The 13,900-nt window shown below is 40.1% G+C and overlaps 1 long non-coding RNA gene across 1 annotated transcript; it reads right to left on the bottom strand.

Moving 5' to 3' along the window:
* Nucleotides 1–10,823: 10,823 nt before the first annotated feature.
* Nucleotides 10,824–12,428, bottom strand: LOC117184748 (uncharacterized). The gene is made up of 3 exons (XR_004470195.1): nt 11,746–12,428; nt 11,485–11,681; nt 10,824–11,359 (listed from the first exon to the last, which is right to left on the bottom strand). It is a non-coding gene; the product is annotated as an uncharacterized lncRNA (long non-coding RNA).
* Nucleotides 12,429–13,900: the final 1,472 nt, after the last annotated feature.

Raw genomic sequence — 13,900 nt, 5'->3', positions numbered from 1 at the left:
TCTACAATTTTGTAGACCATCTCCCATTTAATTTAATTTTAGCAAAGCAGAAAATTTGATTTTCTTATAGTTCTCCGACGGACAACACGAGGAGTGTTCCTCTCCAACTTTAACCGAGGAAAAGGGAAACACCAAAAAACAAAACACCAAAAGGAGGACCCAACAAGAAGTAAAACTTAAGAATAGTCGTATTCTGAATTATACTATTACTTTACTCTTTTTCTTTTAATTTTTATCCGCTTTGTTCTAATAAGTTGATCCTTTTTTTAATTTTTGGAGAATATGAGGCTTTAAATGTTCCTCCTCGTTTTTTATATTGATATATGCAATAACATATTGCGCTATATGGCGAATTTTGGCAAAATGCGGGAAAGACAACATGTGGCATCCATTTTGTAGTCCGTGGGCCACTTGAAATTGAAGCAGCGCAGCGCTGTTCCAGTCGGCTGAGGTTGTAACGAACATAAAAGGTCTCGATACAATCCGTCCCCCGACTTATAATGAGAGCATCGCACCACACCCCGCAACCAACGCCCCCCTCCGCAAGAAACTTCCGATCAACACGCGCCAACTCCATAACGATGACCAAAGACATCAGGTCACGCGAACTTTCGCCACTCCAGGCCAAGCTATCGGCCGAGTGCGGTCTTCCGGGTTCATCGACGGAGGAAAGTCGACGCCGCGAAAATCTGCGACGATCACCAAGAACGGCAAAGTGCACCCCGACGCGGAAGTGCATTTGTCAAACCCGCAGACCCAGCAATACGGGCCTATAAAAAGACGGCGACGAGAACCAAAGAGCAACTTACGCGGAGACCCGGTCCGGAGTACAGACGCGGTACCCGAAATTCACGAGAAGACATCGGCGACCAATTAAAATAAGTTCATTTAAACTGCTAAGAAGTACAATAAAGTGTCGAAGTGTCAAAGTAAAAACACCCGATTGCGTAAGTTCACTCCAATTAGTCGAGGCACCGACGCCACCCCGCCCCGAGTCCACGAAGCCGTTTCGTACGCACGACGAGCGACGCCCATTCTAGCCCCGATCCACCTCTCTACGATAGGCCGCCCCCGACGCCGCCCTTAAGGTTCCATCCATTTCTACAAATTTCTTGTGGATTGACCCCTGGACGGGACTGAGCTTACCTCAGCCTGAAATAGGTCCATCACAAGGTGATACCAGTTGTTCGGAGCAGAACCCAGCCGATTAGCTGCTTGCCAAACAGCACCTAATGCTTGGCCCTCAGCCGCTTATTTTGTTTGTTACTTAAGTCTATGTCACCAATAAAGTGTCGAATTATCAAAGTAAAAACACCCGATTGCGTAAGTTCACTCCAATTAGTCGAGGCACCGACGCCACCCCGCCCCGAGTCCACGAAGCCGTTTCGTACGCACGACGAGCGACGCCCATTCTAGCCCCGATCCACCTCTCTACGATAGGCCGCCCTTAAGGTTCCATCCATTTCTAGAAATTTCTTGTGGATTGACCCCTGGACGGGACTGAGCTTACCTCAGCCTGAAATAGGTCCATCACAAGGTGATACCAGTTGTTCGGAGCAGAACCCAGCCGATTAGCTGCTTGCCAAACAGCACCTAATGCTTGGCCCTCAGCCGCTTATTTTGTTTGTTACTTAAGTCTATGTCACCAATAAAGTGTCGAATTATCAAAGTAAAAACACCCGATTGCGTAAGTTCACTCCAATTAGTCGAGGCACCGACGCCACCCCGCCCGAGTCCACGAAGCCGTTTCGTACGCACGACGAGCGACGCCCATTCTAGCCCCGATCCACCTCTCTACGATAGGCCGCCCTTAAGGTTCCATCCATTTCTAGAAATTTCTTGTGGATTGACCCCTGGACGGGACTGAGCTTACCTCAGCCTGAAATAGGTCCATTACAAGGTGATACCAGTTGTTCGGAGCAGAACCCAGCCGATTAGCTGCTTGCCAAACAGCACCTAATGCTTGTCCCTCAGCCGCTTATTTTGTTTGTTACTTATGTCTATGTCACCCATTTGTTTGTTAAAGCTTTGCGTCTGCCTACCGACGTCGGCCGAGCGAAGCTGCGCTTAGCGATCGGAGCGGCAGGCAAGCCACACTTGCAATTTGGATGTCACGCATTAAAGAACATATCGTAATTTTATTTCTGCGCCGAGTTTTATTTAATTCGAAATAATTAGTCGGCTGATTGGGGATAAAAAACATTGTCTCCACACCAGTGCTGCCAGATTTTTAGAGTCACCATAAGCTTGATTGTAGAAAAAATAAGCTAGAGAAAGCGAAATACAAAAAAAAAGCATCCCAGCAGCCCGGCCAGTCCGAAGAAGCCCAGCAAGATGCCGACCACCGATTCCCGTCTCGAGACAATTTTTATGAGGACGCCGCCCAGGTGGAGGACGACGGCCCGACCAGCAGCCATGCCGTGGCATTCGAAAATGTATGCGAATATACTATATTCAGATGACAATACTCCAGGCGAGACGCGATTGGGAGCATTATTTGGTTTTCAGGTTTTCAGAGAAGTCGGTCGTCAGCTCTAGATTTTTGTTTCTGTTTTCCGTTTTGTTTTTGTGCGGAAATGTCGGAGCTCTCGAACCTGGAGACACAAGGACCAACAAGGACCTCCTGGCCATGTGCAACGAGCACGGCCTGCCCTCCGTCGGGGTGGCCGACAGCACTCGTGCCTGCATCATCCCCGCCGAGGGTTTATTTAATTAAAGTTTAAATTAGCTTTTAAATAATTTAGTTTTGAACGATTTAAACCAACTAATAGAATCAAAAGCCATGCCCCCCGAGAAGAAGATTTGTTGCGGAGGTTCAATTACGCTCCAAGAATTTTTGTTGCGGAGGTTCAAAACCGCTCCAAGAAGTGTGGTTGCGGAGGTTCAATTACGCTCCAAGAAGTGTGGTTGCGGAGGTTCAAAACCGCTTCAAGAAGTGTGGTTGCGGAGGTTCAAACCCGCTTCAAGAAGTGTGGTTGCGGAGGTTATTCAAGGAATTCGAGGAGGATAGAAATGTTGGATGCAGCCGCCGATTCTGGCGGGCCGATTGTGGCTCTGGCGTAGTTGCTTTATATACAAAATTCAGCTTGTAATGTGGCCGTTGGTGTTGCGCTGCGGGCACACTGGGTACCAGTGCTGCCAGATTTTGAGAGTCACCATAAGCTAGATTGCAGAAAAAATAAGCTCGAGTAAGCTTAATACAAAAAAAAAGCTAACAATAAAAACATCGAAATAATGTATAATTCAATTTTATATACAGATATATATTTTTTTAATTTTTAATGAAAGTAATGACATAATTTTATCCACTTCATTATGCCATGGCCGAGTGCTCAGCAATGAACAGCCTTTTGCTCCTCTGTTTTTCAGGAGTTTCCAACAAGAGGTATTTTGTTAGTTTGTGTCATGCTAGCATTGGACGCATATGTTTTATAGCGACAGCATACTGCCATAATTCCCACGACTTGGCCCCAATTGTTGACTTACAAAAGCAGCAGTACGCTTATGTGGATTCAGTTGGCACATTGCGTAGCCCCTCCTTAAATTCATCGAAATTGCACCAGAAAATGTAGAAATTTTGTTTATAAAACACTTTTGGCATTTTTTTGTATGCAAATGTGCAAACATGTGCAATACCATAGTGTGACTGAAACTTATCAACGAATAATTACCTTACATCTCTACACAAAATTGGATAATATACCAAAATAACAAGAAAACATGGGACAAATCCTATTTCATAATAAATATTAACAAGTATTACAATAAAATCAAGGAACAAAAATTGTTTTGTACCACATTTTTTGAAGCCAAAATAAGCTAAATGAAATTTGAAATAAGATAGACTTCAAGCCGTAAGCATTTCAATTACTTTTCAAGCTATTTTGTTTTAAAATAAGCCAAATCTAGCTTAAAATAAGCTGAAATGGCAACACTGGGTGATACTGAGCCGCTTCTGTCTCTTCCCTCTCGCTTTGGCACATGCAGATCCGCATGGTTCTTTTGCTGCTTCTATACATACATATTTTTCGCTGCCGGCGCTCTCTCTGCCCGCTTTCGGATTCCGTCGCTTTGGTTCTGCCCGAAGTTCGGGCCTCTGCTTGCCGTAACTCTGTATATGTGTGTGTATGTGTATGCCGTTCTTTTGTCTGGGCTGTGGAAATCTAGGGATGGCAGCTGCGCCTATTGATGGACTATTTGTGACTATTTTTGAGCAGATTTTTTAAGCTTTTGATAGTCACGAAAGAAGTGGAAAAAAATTAGTAAAAACTAATGTAGAAAAGTAGTTAGAAATTTACTAAGGAATAGTTTCATTGCTGAATACAAATGTATTACAGTTTTGGAAAAATGTAGGGTCTAGATAACATGGTTAAGGATGCCTCCACCCGGACAAGCGTTGGCCTTCAGGGCATCAACGTTGTAAGCAGCTACGTTGGGTTCAATTCGAATAGCAAACATAAAGAATATAATAAAACGTATGTATACAAATTTAAGATCGATCTATATTTATTATTATTCATAATATATATATTAATTTTTATTAGCGCAAAATATTTTCAAGATTGCTTATTATATATAGATATAGATTATATAGATTTGCCAGTTCATACCACGAAAGCGTCACACATTGGCTAGCGCGTTGATTACCCCAGAGTACTGACGCGTCATCATGAGAGAGAACGCAGAGAGAACATCTTTGCATGTGTAAGTGTACACACGCAATATGTTTCGACAAAAATATGTGATTGTATGCTTTTTCAGATTTTTTGAACTCTCTCAGGTCTGGTTCTGTTTTGCCTCCAGCATGTTTTAGTGTATAGGTGCACATGCATTCTCACGTACTTTGCGTGTGTGTGTTTAGTATTGCTGGCCGCTAGAACTGAAATTTGAGTTTGGTTCTTGTTTTGGGTCTTTTGATGAACTGACCTACCGCCACAAAATAAATGAAGAATGGGCAGGGGGTGGGGGTATGGTACGCTAGGGCGCGGGAAATAAAATAAAAGCTGTTATTTGTTTGATTAATACCACAAAATATAAAATATTACAATAATATAATTAAAAATTTGTTCCTCATTTTAAGCAGGTTGATTATAAATTATAAAAATTATGTAAACGCCGTCGGTTCTCGACTTTTTTTTTTTATTATAACTAAAACAATGATGTATCTAAATATACAATATAAAAAATATATATATACACATATGTATACTAAAATAAATATGCATAAATATAAATGGAATTGGTCTTACATATATTTTAAATAAATTTTCAATCGCTCGCTTTCCGACGGGAATGTGGAAAGAGAAAATTTAGATGCCGGTCGCTCCTTGAATACTGTCATGGATAATTATTCTAATATAAAGTCTGTGTAGTCTATTTGAAAACTGGAAATATGTTCTAAGCTATACTGTAACTGCAAACGGTATAAAACACGAAGCCCTTTTAACTAAAGTGACAGCTAATATTGAACGAGCACAAGTTTTAGGGCTTAATGTACGAGCAGCTATTTGCGACCAGGGCTCAAATAATAGAGCTGTTTTCAGAAGACTGGGAGTCGACATTAAGAACCCCAGCTTTAAAGATCAAGATAAAGAAATATTTGCGATTTACAATGTTCCACATTTGATTAAATCGCTAAGGAACATTGTCCGAAATATAAATCTTTATACCCCTGATGGCGTTGTTTCATGGAAAATAGTCGAAGAACGAAGAACATATGAAATCGATTCCAGAAATTCAACGCGACTCTGCCCGAAATTAACAACAAAGCATATAAATCCAAATAGCTTTGAAAAAATGAAGGTCAAATATGCCACTCAAGTGTTTAGCCATAGTGTGGCCGCTGCTCTTCGAACAATTATTAGTTCTGGAGGCTTCTTAAAGTGCAAAGAAAATGCAAGAAGTGCAAGAAAATTTATTGAAAAAATGAATCGATTATACGACTGTCTAAATAATCATGTCCTCTACGATAAAAACCCATTTAGGAGTGCACTGCAAGACAAAAATCTTGTCAATGAGACCCTGTCGGATATGCGAAAATATTTTGAAGAATTTAAATATCCACAGGAAATCTACTGCATAAAGGGTATGATTTTAACAATCAACTCCATACTTTCATTGGCCCAAAATGTTTGGAGTGAAAGTGCTGAAGTTTTTTATATTGCTACATCCAATTTAAACCAAGACCCATTAGAAAATTTTTTTATATTTAATCAGATCTCGCGGTGTTACCAACAATAATCCAACTATGTATGATTTTAATGTAATTATTAGTAAAATGCTTTCTATGAAAGTTCTAACTTCCACTACAGTATCTGGCAACTGTTCGCCCGATGAAGATACGATGTTAATTAGCATTATAAAAGACAATGTGTCAAGTGAGTCGGCATCAGAGTTTAAAACTTTTGATGACGATATCTTGATTTCCACTAACGAAGATGCAGAGTTAGAACTTTCTATAGAAGCAACAGATTTAAGTATCTAAGCCGCATTTAATGAGAATGCATTAAGATATTATGCAGGGTATTTATTGCATAAGATGCTGAAAAAGTATGACTGCAATAAATGCTCTGAACTTTTAAAATCGTCCGATCGTTCTTCCGAGTATTTAATACTCAATAAAAATTTTGGCTATGTCAGCAGTAGTTTGAAACTTAAAACTCCTCCTGAAGATTTTTGTACATTAGTTAAAAGTTATTTTGATAAATTTAATCGGCATTTCGAGACAAAGTCTCACAAATTCAATTTAAAAAAATAGCATAGTCCAAAAATGTATAATTTTAAATATGCAGACTGGCTTCAATTTTCCTATTCGTGCTTTGTACACCGAAATCATCTGCTCAATCAGTTTGTAATGATTTTGATTAGAAAAAATTTTAAATGGTTAACAGATAGGATGATAGGGAATCAAAATGCAAAATCATACGAGAAGAAGCTCAAAATTTTGCGGCAGTAGGATTTTTTGTTTCATTTTGTAAAATTTATGTATAAGTTTATTATATTTTGCTAATTTTTTATTTTCATTTATATGTATGTACATATATCTAACAGATTTAATTTAAGGCGGGGAACATGGATGTGACTTAATTACTTAAAAGTCTTGAAATCAAGACATATCAAGGCGACTCAAAGGTCAGATTAATTTTTTACCCAATTTAATATATAATGGCCTCCTCGTGGTGTACCCTGGGTACCGATCTTCAATCGGGAGACAATTTGATCGGCGACTTTAAGTACATATGTATGTATTTACGTATATATATGTACATATATGTCCCTCTATTTATAGAAGGAAATAAATTTTATAATTTATAATCAACCTGCTTAAGATAAGGAAATATGATCATTATCTATGATTCTGCGTTTTTCGTTTTCTCGTATCTTCAAAATTGTGGATGCCACAGATTTCCGTCCTTTGGGGGGGCGGAAGGGGGTATGGCGAAATTTTGAGATATACGTTTTATAGTGAGATACTTTACTTTACTTTACTCTTTTTCTTTTAATTTGTATCCGCTTTATTCTATTAAGTTTATCCTTTTTTTAATTTTTGGACAATATGGAGCTTTAAATGTTCCCCCTCGTTTTTATACCCGGTACTCGAAGAGTATAGGGGTATATTAGATTTGTGGTAAAAGTGGATGTGTGTAACGTCCAGAAGGAATCGTTTCCGACCCCATAAAGTATATATATTCTTGATCAGCATCAATAGCCGAGTCGAATGAGCCCTGTCTGTCTGTCCGTCTGTCCGTCCGTCCGTCTGTCCGTCTGTCCGTCCCTATTAGCGCCTAGTGCTCAAAGACTATAAGAGCTAGAGCAACGAAATTTTGTATTCGGACCTCTGTGATATGTCACTGCTATAAAAATATTTCAAAACTTCGCCCCGCCCACTTCCGCCCCCACAAAGGACGAAAATCTGTGGCATCCACAATTTTGAAGATACGAAAAAACTAAAAAGGCACAATCATAGAGAATGACCGTATCTATAAGATTGCTACAACTGGATCAGATCGGATCATTTTTATAGCCAAAAGGAGCAAAACAATTGGCAGTGGCTACGCAGTTATGCGTTCGCCCTCTCTATCTCCCTCTCTCTCTATCTCTCTGCCCTGAAAAAAATAAAAACAACCCCCGGCAATGCAAGCCCTAACTGCTGGCAGGCGATGTCTTTTTCTTTCTCTTCAAACAAGCGCACCGCGGTGTCTGCTTGTCCATGTCTCAGTTCAATCACCCCCTCCCACATTAACAATCAATCTGTCCATTTGCCTACAAAGAGACTAAATAGAGAGAGACACACAGCATGCCCAGCAATATCACTTGTCCAAAGAGGAAGAGCAAGAGCAATGAACATAAATATGTAAATAAATAAACATTATATAGTATGTGTATATGCAGCTGTTTGAATGAGCCGTTATGGTTAGGGAGTGGAAGGGGGACCAGCGAATGCAAGTGTGAAACTGATATACATATGTAAATGCCTATAGAAAGAATGAGAATTGTCTGTACCGCGAAATCTAAACACCAGGGGCTCTCTCACTCTTTCCGCAAATCAAAAAGAGGGAGAGAGCATCACCCAGGCCGAGGCAATTGGTAAACAATTTGTTAACCGTTACAGTAAGGGAGGGGGACACGAAAATGTTTTCACTCCAAATATGCGTATGGAAGAAATGAGAAAAAAGCCGCTCCATTTTTTTGCGTTATTTGAGTTATTCTCTCAGTGCTCTATCCCACACAGACAAATGTTCTCTCAATAGAGCAAATGTCCATACATACAAAAGCTGAAAATGTCTAACAAGGTGACGTCATCACCACAGCTGCTCTCTTTCAGCGATTATCATACTGCACCTTATTGGTGAATTCACCTTGTATGTCTATTTGGAAAACATGAATTGAATTGTCCGTTTGTGCCGCATGCTTCTCTGCCCCACTCGGAAAAGAGTTCTCTCAACTGTCTGTTCACATCCTTACACATTTACATATGGATGCAAGTGTCTTAATTAACAAGATGACGTCATCACCACACTTGCTGTCTTTCGGCGATTATCATACGCCACCTTATTCGTGCATTCACCATGTAAGACTCTTTCCGCATGCTTTGACTCCGTTCTCTCTTTCTTGAGTGACTCACTCGTAAAAAGACCGCGAAATCTTAATAGGCCGTTTTTCGGTGGGACCAGTTGATATCGAGCCAGCCAGGGGACGTCGCTGCCACCGATTGCTGACGCTTTGGGAAGTTAAAAGTTAATTTACATTAATTATATATAATATTATATAATATATATATATAATTATAGTTTTATAATATTATTATTTAATATTATTTATTATATTTCATTATTAGTTATATTATTATTATTTATTATATTGTATATATAATATAATATTATTATATTATATTATTATTATTATTATATTATTATTATTATATACATACATATATATATTATATATTTACTATATAGTTTTTCTTATTTTTTTATTTAATTATATTTTACATACATTTCATCATGCCTCGTAAGAATAAGATATCTGCTTTGCAGCTGTCTCAGAGAGCTGTCAAGATACAGATCTAATAGAGATAGAAATTCAGAAAATTTAGAAAATTTAGAAATTGTTGAAAATGTAATAGATGCAGACCCTGAGTTTGTTGAACCAGTTAGAAACCAAGAGCTAGAGACGGAGGGACCAAATCAAGAGACTGCTTGGCAGATTTCCGGTGTAGGTCAGGAAGAGCAGGCAGCCATCCCTGGTGAACAGGTAGAGAATACTGTAGGCAATAGTGATGGCATAAATGAACAGAATAAACGACAAGTGTCCGTGCGTCAGTCCGTACGTTTACGGAACCAACATGTAGAGAATATAGAAGAAAGAGTAGAATTGAGAACACGACAGGGGCAAGTGGTCAACACTGAGCGTCGGTTCAAACGCAGAAGGAGCCAAAGGTATAGGGCTACAGAGCAAGCACAAAATACCGCAGAACATGTACTGAGACGAATAGACTCTAGCATTAGACGTCAGGAGCAAGTGGCCGATACTGCTCGTCGGTCTAGACGAAGACAAGACTCGGGCTATAGGGCGCGTGAGCAAGAACACAATACAGGAGAGCATATAGTTAGAAGAACAGACGCACAGATTAGACACGAGGAGCAAGTGACCGATACTGTGCGTCGGTCCAGACGGAGACAGGACCCTGACTATAGGACAAGAGAGCAGGAGCAGAATACTGTAGAACATATAGTTAGAAGAACAGACGCACAGATTAGACACGAGGAGCAAGTGGCCGATACTGTGCGTCGGTCCAGACGTCGACAGGACTTGGACTATAGGACAAGAGAGCAAGAACGGAACACAGAAAGGCGACAACGCATACGTTTAAATAATGAAAGGAGACGTATGTTAGAAAGAGAGCAGGATAGAGTTCGCAGGGTACAAGAAAGGACCTTAGTAGATCGTAGGCGTATCTCGCGAGCGCGAGACACTCTGACACGCCAAGCTGCTCGTGCTGCAGCACGACAGTTAGAAATTGACGCTGCCAGAACGGCTAGTCAAAGAGTTAGCCAATATAGGAGCGATAGCAGCAATAGAGTTGAGCAAAATTTAAAAAACGCCTCCCGAATGTAGCAGGAACGAGAAAATATCTCCCAGGAAGATAGGGCTCAGATAGAACCCAGAATCAGGCTTAGTGGCCTAGAAGCTCTGAAAGTAGTTTATAACAGGAATGTAAAGCTGGGTCCTGATCAGGTTTGCCTTTCTTGCAAAGGCCTGTGGTTCCCCAAACAAATTTGTAAGATTCCTCGCGTCCTTTTAGAAAGTGATTGCGAGTTTAGTGGTGAAAATTTCGATCTTGAAAGCCTTTTAGAATTCCCTTCTGATTGCCCAACATTAAAATTCTGCAGAACATGTCATAGCAACATTAAGAAGCGTATAAAGCCTAAGCTTTTCTTCAATGAATTAGATTTCCCTATGCTGCCCGACTGCTTAAAGGGGCTTACTCCATTAGAGGAACGACTGATTTCTCCTCGACTTCCATTTATGATAATTAAGCCTATATTGCCTGGGGGCGAGGTCAAAATGCCATTAAAGGGGCAGTGGTAAACTTCCCTATTTCGGTAAGCGATATCATGAAGGAGCTTCCACGAGCTTTCCATGAAGCCCAGGTAATTCAGCTCCACCTCAAACGCAGAAAAGAGTATCTTCATGCTTTCATGGCTGAAACCATTAGACCTTCCAAAATTTTTGAAGCACTTCGTTATTTAGTTACCACAGATTTGTATAAAAAGCATAATGTTGTAGTTAACGAGCAATGGATCTCTGGTTTCACATCCGATATTGTTCCATTCGTAGCATCTCAAGCAGACGCAGCCTTTTTAGAAAGTATGCAGAATAGAGATAGGAATGTAGATACGGAGCCGGCCCATCCCGACGAGGAAGTAGAAGCCGAAGAGCTCAACACTGGAGGTCAGGAAACTCTGCTTGAAAACAACATACCATTTGATGATAGGATTATCAAAATCGCACCAGGTCAAGGCCAACGACCTCTCGACATGATTCTAGACATTGACTCGGAAGAGTTATCCTTTCCCACAATTTATGCAGGCGTCAAAAGACAATCTTCGCAAAGTTTTACAACCATTGTTAGATCAGAGCTTCGAAATGTAGATAGGAGAGGTTGTAGAACTGACAAACTATTCTTCAATTATAAGAAGTTAGAACTCATTAAGATTCGAAATAATATTTCAATCTGCTTACGTAAGCGGAGCACTTCCAGTGCAGTAACGGCAGCTAACGCTCTTAATGAGAATTTCATAGGGGGGCTTATTAACCACGATGAGGGATATAGGGTTCTTCGCGATATTCGATCGTCTCCGGCTCACTGGGAGGATGAAAAGAAGAAGGTTATGGCCATGATTCGTCAGTTCGGCCTGCCGACTTTTTTCATTACTCTGTCTGCTGCTGAAACGCGGTGGCCAGAGTTGCTTGTTTTGCTAAAAAAAAAACGTAGATAGGGAGATCATTAGCGAAGAAGAAGCAGTGAATCTACCCTACACCGAAAAGGAGCGTCTTATCAGGGCAGATCCAGTTACTTGTGCTAGGTATTTCGATTATAGGTATCGCGAGATTTTAAAAGTTATGAGGAATCGGGAGGGCATTTTCGGGGAAAACTTCGTCATCAAATATTATTGGCGTGTTGAATTCCAACAAAGAGGTTCCCCCCATATTCACGGCATGTTTTGGCTGAAAGATGCCCCAGCAGTGGACTTAACCAGTACAGAGTCAATTTCAACAGTTATAGCCTTCATTAACAAACATATTACAGTAGATGTCACAGACTCTGAATTAGCTCCGTATGTTGAATACCAAAAGCATCGGCATAAGGACATGTCATGTCTTAAAAAAGCCAATAAAAGTGGAAAAAAAGTTTGTAGATTCGGTATTCCATATCCTCCAATGCCCCAAACGGAGATATTAAGTCCATTGCAGGAGGAAACTCCAAATTCACCAAGGAAATTTTAAGAAAATTCAAGACCTTCTGAATTCTGATCAATCCTCTGATATGATTGATCACTTGAGCATATTTGAGAACTTTCTTTCGCACGAACAAGTGAGCCTCAATTACGAGGACTACAAATATGCAATTTCTTCTGGTTTAAAGAAACCACACATTTTTCTAAAAAGGTCATTTGCTGAAATTTGCATTAATGCTTATAATAAACACATCATTTCAATGCAAAGGGCCAATATGGATATCCAATACATTTTGGACCCTTATGCATGCTGTAGCTATATAATAAATTATATAAATAAAACCCAAAGGGGTATTTCAAAGCTTATGCGCGAGGCGGCAAAAGAAGTTCAAGGGGGCAATTACACGATTAGACAAAAGCTACAGCATATTGGTCACAAATTTATTTCTGGCACTGAGATATCTGCTCAGGAAGCCGTATATTGTTGTCTAGGAATTCCGTTGTCCGGAACTAGCAACAAATGTGTTCAAGTAAATACTTTCCCTCCAGAGCAACGAGTTCGAATGCTCAAATCCACAAGCATCCTACAAAATATGCATCAGGAGTCCACTGACATATTCGTCAAAGGATTGCTGGAGCGGTATGAACAAAGACCAACTGATCTTGATGGCCTGTGTCTAGCCGATTTTGCAGCAAATTATGAATTTTCTAAAAACGGGAAAAGAACCTGCCAAAATAGAGATGATGAAGAGGACGAAGAAAATGAGGCACAAGTAGAAGTTTTTATCCCTCTCCGCGATAATAGTGGTTTTATTAGGGAAAGAACTAAGCCGTCCATTTTAAAATATATGAGGTTTAATATAAGTACAGATAGGTCAAACTATTTTAGAGCATTAGCTATGCTGTTTTATCCGTGGAGAGATGAAGAGAAAGATTTAGTGAGCGTAAATTGCGAGGATCTTTATAATAATCATCAGGAGTTGGTAAATTCAAATTTCCAAAAATTCAATGCATTAGGAGATTTGGAAGACGCGCTTAGGAGGGCCATGGAAGCCGAAGAGAATAGGGAGGAAGGTGAAGAGGTAGTTGATGAGGCAATTGCTGAGGAGTTTAGGGCTTTAGCGATTCCAGAAATAAGTTCCCAGATAAATGTTTTGAACTTGAATGACCAGGCAGCGGATCAAGATAGAAGTATTCGATTAATTAAGCTTCCTCCTATTGTTTCCCTTAATATTTTAGCTAATTTGATTAGATCGCTTAATTTGAAGCAAAAAACCTATCTCACCCATGTTCTGCATAATGTGAGAAATAAGGCAGTTTTTTATGAGTTTGTAGGTGGCGGCGCAGGCGTCGGCAAGAGTAGAACCATATCTACCATTTTTCAGACCATTTCCCAGGAGTTTAATCGTAGACCAGGATCTAACCCAGAAACTGTTAAA

Source organism: Drosophila pseudoobscura, chromosome X (assembly GCF_009870125.1).
Source record: "Drosophila pseudoobscura strain MV-25-SWS-2005 chromosome X, UCI_Dpse_MV25, whole genome shotgun sequence".
NCBI classification, from domain to species: domain Eukaryota; kingdom Metazoa; phylum Arthropoda; class Insecta; order Diptera; family Drosophilidae; genus Drosophila; species Drosophila pseudoobscura.
This window is presented reverse-complemented; position numbering and strand designations above follow the sequence as displayed.